Here is a 7,115-nt window from a genome sequence, read left to right as displayed (position 1 = left end):
GAAGTTATTTACTATTTTATTATTTTTGCTTGTACTAACGTTCCATATATTTTATATACAGGTGACAGCAGATACCCGCAGCTTCCTTTCTTAATGACTCCAATTCAGGGTAACAATCTATCTCAATCAGAGGAAAACTATTATAGACGGCACAGAAAAGCCAGGAGTGCTCAAAACGAGATTTCGTTGCCTTATAAGAGAGAGAGTGTTAATGTATGACGCCATCGTAGCAGGGAAAATAATTAATTCATGCATTATTATGATTATGAATAATATCGGTGGAAAATTAGAAGATGATGAAATGTCAAGTGAAAATGAAATTTTTTATGAAGGCAGTGAGGGAGAAATCTCTCCTCAAGGCATATCTGCAAGACAACATGTAGTTAATAATTTTTTTTAATTTACGAATTTTGATGCCATAATAAACCCAAAAATAAAATTGCCGCGATGGTCACAAAAATAGCACCAAAATTCAAAATGGTGTTCTTAGTAACTTACGTTGTTCAATATACAAAATCACAAGGCTGTTCTGCAGCTTCAAAAACTTAACCTACAGCTTAAATACCTAATTTATTTACAAGCAAAAATACAGCGCTGCCCTACAGCTTTAAAAATCGCACGATTTTTTATTAAAAAATTTCGCCTGCGGCGCTTTTTCCATAAAAATCAATACTTCGATAAATAATGAAAGTTTGTAATAAAAAATCGCGCTCTTTTTTATTACAAATTTTCGCTTGCGGCGCTTTTCCCATAAAAATCAATACTTCGATAAACAATGAAAACATACCCTTATGTTATGGAGGTCATCATGAAATATAAGTTGGGTATTTTACTGACCTTAATTTTCAAACATCTGGTAGCACCCTTCTGTTCGGGCAATACAGCCATCAAGGCGTATCAAATACAGGTGATAGCGATAGAATCTATGCTTCTTCTTATGATCACGCTTGTGTCAAATTATCGCCTGTTTTGCTTTGTTTTCATATCCGCGTATACATACACATATACGTCAATATATACCCTGCAAACAAATGCCCCTGAAATCTTTAAGGGTATAGGTGCCCACACTCACCGTCGTCGCGCGATTTTTTATTTAAAATTTTCGCCTGCAGCGCTTTTTCCATAAAAATTAATACTTCGATAAGTAATGATAATTTTTAATACAAAATCGCGCGATTTCGCCCGCGGCGCTTTTTCCATAAAAATCAATACTTCGATAAGTAATGAAAATTTGTAATAAAAAATCGCGCGATTGTTTATTAAAAATTTTCGCCTGCGGCGCTTTTTCCATAAAAATCAATACTTCGATAAATAATGAAAATTTGTAATAAAAAATCGCGCTTTTTTTTATTAAAATATTTCGCCTGCGGCGCTTTTTCCATAAAAATCAATACTTCGATAAATAATGAAAATTCTTTACATACGTACTCATCGGACGTATAAATTTTTGCTCCCGTAAATTCTGCTTAAAAATTGATAAATCGTGTTTAAAAGCTATAAAAATTATTAATTTTTGCTTTGCAAATAAACTGATGTAACATAAAAGAAAATTAAAGTGGAAATTTAGAAAGACAGTGACTTTTTGAGTTAAGTGGTGGCAAAAAACACAAAATGCCGCCACTGGAGTGCAAAGAGTGCAGAGGAAAATTAGTGCAAATAGACGAGTCAATTTTATGTTCAGGTGGCTGTGGCTGCTTTTTCTGTATCAAATGCAGCAATTTAAAAAGAAGAGAAACTGAATTGATGAGTGAAAATGAAAATATTAAATGGTTTTGCAACTAAATTGGCAAAACATTATTCAAAGATATTGTTGAAGAAACAATATCTCGCAATATTCAGCAGTTGAAATCAAGCTTGGCTACGGAGTTTAATAAACTCCTTGAACATAATGTTGACATTAAAATAAATGAATTCCGAAAAGATATGCTCGCGGAGTTATCAAAAACAGTTGAAGACAATAGAGAAACATTAAGCGAAGTTTTGGCGGAAACTAATGTAAACAACAACAACACAAATGCTAACAAAGAATTGTCTTATGCACAAGCAGCCAAACAAAGGGAAAATATGATTGTTGTTAAACCAAAAGATAAAGCAAAGAAAAACAAACATACGAAAGTGGCGCTTAAAAAAGTAATAGAACCAACAGAATGTCATGTGACAACAGTGAAGGAGATTAGCAACGGCGGAATAGTAGTGCAATGCAAGAATAAGGAATCATGCGAAGAAGATAGCGGAACAAATTGGAGATGAATTTGAAACGGAGAAATCTAAAGATAAGAGAGAGTCGAAAATGTTTAAAGTTATTGGTTTAACAGAGAGACTAAGCAGTGAACGCTTAGTAGAGTGCATTACAAAGCAAAACCGCATATGTGAGGGTAAAGAATTTAAAGTTGTAAAAATTTTTGAAAACTATAGTCGCAGAGAAGAATATTATAATGCTCTTGTTGAGACTGATATCGAAACGTATGAAAATATAATAAAACAAAAGAGAATTAATATAGAGTGGGACTCTTGCATTACTGTTGAGTATGTAAGAGTATTTAGGTGCTTTAAATGCTTGGGATTTAATCACAGGGCGGATGAATGCATTAATAAAAAAGCTTGTAGCAACTGTGGAGCAAGTCACGACAGCAAAGATTGTTTGTCAAAAGTTCTTAATTGTGTAAATTGTAGCGAACGGGTTCAAAAAAAACTTATAGATGTGGATGTGCACCACACCGCGTTTGATAAAGAATGCCCAGCATTTAAAAGATATCTTGAAAGTAAATCAAGATCTAGAAAGTAGCAGTCAAAAGATAAAAATATAAACTGCCTGTACCTAAATATTAATAGTATTTTGAGTAATAAATATGAATTAGAAAAAGTAATTGAACAAGTAAATCCAGCAATAATATTATGCGCTGAAACATGTACCACAAATCACGTTACAAATCAAGAGCTAACCATACTAACGTACAAACTAGTGCGATGTGATTCGCATAGTAGGCACACTGGCGGTGTTCTGATATATGTGCATGATTCTATGGAATTTAGTATTAAATAGGTAGAAATATATGGTGCATTTTTATAAAATTAAAGCATATTAACCCAAAATGGCAAATCGGTGTAATTTACCACTCACCCAGCACAAGTGATGCGGATTTTATAAATTATTTACGTAACGTTTTAGGCAGTAATTGCGAAACTTCAGAGAGTAATATTGTTGTTGGTGATTTTAACATTAATCTCAATAATACATCAACTTATAGCACTCAACTCATTGATCTGTTGAAGTCATACTCGATGCACCAAAAAGTTAACTTTGATACTCGTATAACTGATACATCTAGAACTAAAATAGATTTACTTTTTTCTAACACTGATGATATAGTGTGTGAACAGTTAGATGATCACCAAATTTCTGATCATGAAACAATCCAATTTAAACTTAAAAGTAACCCTAAATTTACAATGAGAAGCTCAATAAAGATAACTTCATGGGAAAATTATAATAATGAAGTTCTTATTAATCAGTTACGCCTATGCGATTTTAGCAACTTTGATACATTTGATTTGGAAAGTAAGGTGTTGTATATTAATAATAATATTTTAAATGTCATGCGAAGCATTACCTTTGATAAAGTAGTTCAGTTAAAAATTATGAATAAATGGTATGACAGCGAGCTAGCCAATATGAACAGGCATAAATTTACACTTAAGAAATTTGCCAAAATATCGGGGGAATGGGATGAATATAGGACCATTAAGAAAGAATATAAAAAGCTTATTAAAATAAAAAAAGCTAAGCACATGGAGTATAACATAGATATCAATAGTAACGATAGTAGAGCGATGTGGAAATATTTAAAAAAGGCAATTAGCATGGAAAACGAAAATCCTTCAATTAAGAAAATAGTAATAAATGGTCAATCATATCATAATGAATCTGATATTGCGAACGAGCTGAATAAATATTTTGTAGATAGCATCACAGACATTTGCAGCAACATTCAAGTAGTTGATAGAGATGTCAACATATTTAATCAGTTAAGTTGTGTTTTCAAGTTTGACCCTGTTAGTACGGTTGACATCGAAGACCTTGTGAAAAAGTTTAAATCCAAGATAGGTGGAAAAAAGTTATTATCAGATGGAGAAGTCAAAGATGTTGTACCGTATGTAGGCTTTTTCTATGCTCAAATAGTTAATGAGAGTTTGAGTAGTGGCATAGTTCCTTCCATCTGGAAAACTTCTACTATTGTCCCCATAGAAAAAGTTAACCAATACGACCAATAAATACCTTGGCCAGTGACGAAAAAATTTTAGAAGTTGTCGTCAAAAACCAACTGGTGCAATATTTAGAAACCAATGATATACTCTTACCACAGCAATCGGGATTTAGACAAAAGCACTCGTGTGAAACAGCCTTAAACATGGTTTTAGCTGAATCCCTGCAAAAATCGCGACTACTCCATGCATGCGTGTAAAAAGTACTCCCTAAGGACCAAGGAGTACTCCAAAATTAACCACAATTCATATAAAAAATATGGTCCAATTAACATTGCGATGTCCTAGGGCAGGACCATATACTCCATTACCGAATTACATCAGAGTAGCACAAAACTACTACAACATATTAACAATGGCATTGTTGCTATATTTTTTCGTTTGTACACGCTTTTGTTCTTCACTTCTCAAATACTTTTTCGAAATTAATAAAAACCAAGACAAAAATTAAAAATTATATGTTGCCTCTGACGGTATTCGAACCCGAACATGCTGGGAGCTAAGAACTAACAGCGAGCATCTCTACACGTTCAGCTACAGCCAGACATGCAAATGTGCTTTCAAATGCTCAACTTCAATCACGTTTCGTTAAAACACGAGCAGTGATCGGATAACAAACAATGAGCTAGCGCAGAGATACGAGTTGGTCCGCTACAGCATGACAGAGGACACTTTTGTAAGTACTCCAATTTACCACAAATAGACTACATGATCCAACGATTTTTGCAGGGATGGAAAGAAGAACTTAATAATAAAAAGTCGATCATAGCTGTATTCATCGATCTTAAAAGAGCTTTCGAAACTGTTGATCAAAAAATATTACTCGATAAATTATTAGATATTGGCATTCGAGATGTGGAATTAGATTGGTTTAAAAATTTTTTAACAAATCGAACTCAAAGAACAGTCATTGGTTCTACGTTATCAGAGAAAGTGGACGTCAAGATTGGCTACCCCAAGGCTCCGTTCTTGCCCCTATTTTATTTAATATCTACATTAATGATATCAATTCTATTTTGAAATTTAGTTCTATTAAACTACTTGCTGACGATGCGCTTATCTCAATAAATGGAAAAAACGAGAAGGATATAAGAGAAAAACTACAGGTTGATTTAAATGCCCTTCATATTTGGCTTTGTGCTAATAGGCTAAAAATAAATATCGAGAAAACAAAATATATGGTAATTACAAGAAAAAATATTACGGATCTTGAACCCATTAAAATAAATAATACCGAAATTGAAAACGTTAATACAATTAAATACCTGGGTATCCGAATAGACAGCAAATTAAAATTTGATTCGCATATTGATTATACAATTAGTAAAATAGCAACAAAACTGTGGTACATGCAGAGAACTTGTAAAAATTTGAGTAGCCACTATAAAGTAAAAGTATACAGATCAATAGTTGAGCCTCATTTTATCTACTGCTCTACAATTTTCTTTATAATGAAAGATTCTCAAATTGAAAAGCTGCAAAAATGCAGAATAAAGCTATGCGTTTTATATTACGCAAACGGTATGATACTCCAATAAAAGATATGCTTATAAGTTTGAATTGGATGAGTGTAAAACAACAAATTTTTTTTCATACTATGAAATTTATTTACAACATAAAAAACGGAAATTTACCCGATTATCTGCGAACAAGTATCAAATTTAACTAAGAGGTTCATAACCGGAATACAAGACAGCGAAATGATTTTAAGTTACCGAACTATAAAACCGAGTCTGAAAAAATAGTCTTTTTTACAAGGGGCTAAAATGCTTTAATGAATTGCCAGAAAGTGTTAAAAATTGTGATATTAACCTATTCAAAAAAAGGCTATATGAGTACGCCAAATCGTTAAGTATCAGATAGATTCTATGATTGGGTGGATTTATGGTACATATTTCTATTCAATTAAGGATATTGTAATCTAAAATTTTTTAATTTAACATATTTATATCTAAAATATTGCAATGTAACTTTTTTCTTTTTTTCATTTATTTTTATTTTAACTAATGCAATAATATTCTTTAAGTGTTGATCTAGGCTCGAAGAGTCGTAATAAATAAATACAATACAATACAAAAATTTGTAATAAAAAATCGCGCTTTTTTTATTACAAATTTTCGCCTGCGACGCTTTTCCCATAAAAATCAATACTTCGATAAACAATGAAAATTTTTAATAAAAAATCGCGCGATTTTCTTCGCCTGCGGCGCTTGTCATTTTTTGTCTATATTGGGGGTGTTTAACCCCATACCCTCGTTTACTACTAATTCAACGCTGAGCAGGAAAATGGGTACGATAAAAACTATTATCTTTTATTGTTATTTTCTTAGATGTGGCAGCACTCTTCTAATGTCAGTGTGAAACCATGGTTGAATCAACGGTTCTGTATTCACAATGTGTGTATACATATATAAGTGCGTAATAACTATAAAAACTCACTTAATTTACTAAAAATACATCATAAATGTAAAAAATATGTTTACATTTCATTGTGCGGGATTTTAATGCAACTATTTTGCCGAAGTGTGTACATAAATATAGTCTTTATTGAATGAAATAGCGCCGAGAGGTTAGTTCAATTTACAAACTTTAACAACAAATAACTTAAAAACTATAAGCCTCCTGCGGCTAAAAGTATATATATTTGCAATCAGGAGAACTTTGTATGCACACAAAATTTTATTGTAGCTATGCCGATTCAAATTAATAAAAATTAATGTTTCTTGCTCGGCGGTCGAATTTATTCTGTTTTCTATAAATTCAAGCATTTTCGTCCAAACGACGCGACGTAAACATTTTTGTTCTTATTTTCGTTGTTTAAATATTAATTTTCTTTGTATTGCTTAATTTTT

General features: G+C 32.1%; 1 long non-coding RNA gene across 1 annotated transcript in view; it reads left to right on the top strand.

Moving 5' to 3' along the window:
• LOC118745531 overlaps positions 1–493 on the top strand; it is a 37,181-nt gene extending 36,688 nt beyond the window's left edge. Inside the window, exon 2 of the long non-coding RNA XR_004993638.1 lies at positions 62–493. This is a non-coding gene — a long non-coding RNA (uncharacterized LOC118745531). The remainder of the gene's footprint in view (positions 1–61) is intronic.
• Positions 494–7,115: the final 6,622 nt, after the last annotated feature.

Source organism: Rhagoletis pomonella, unplaced genomic scaffold (genome assembly GCF_013731165.1).
Source record: "Rhagoletis pomonella isolate Grant_MI unplaced genomic scaffold, Rhpom_1.0 Rhpom_scaffold_00009, whole genome shotgun sequence".
NCBI lineage: Eukaryota > Metazoa > Arthropoda > Insecta > Diptera > Tephritidae > Rhagoletis > Rhagoletis pomonella.
The sequence above is the reverse complement of the archived record's forward strand: the minus strand, read 5'-3'. Positions and strand labels throughout refer to the sequence as shown.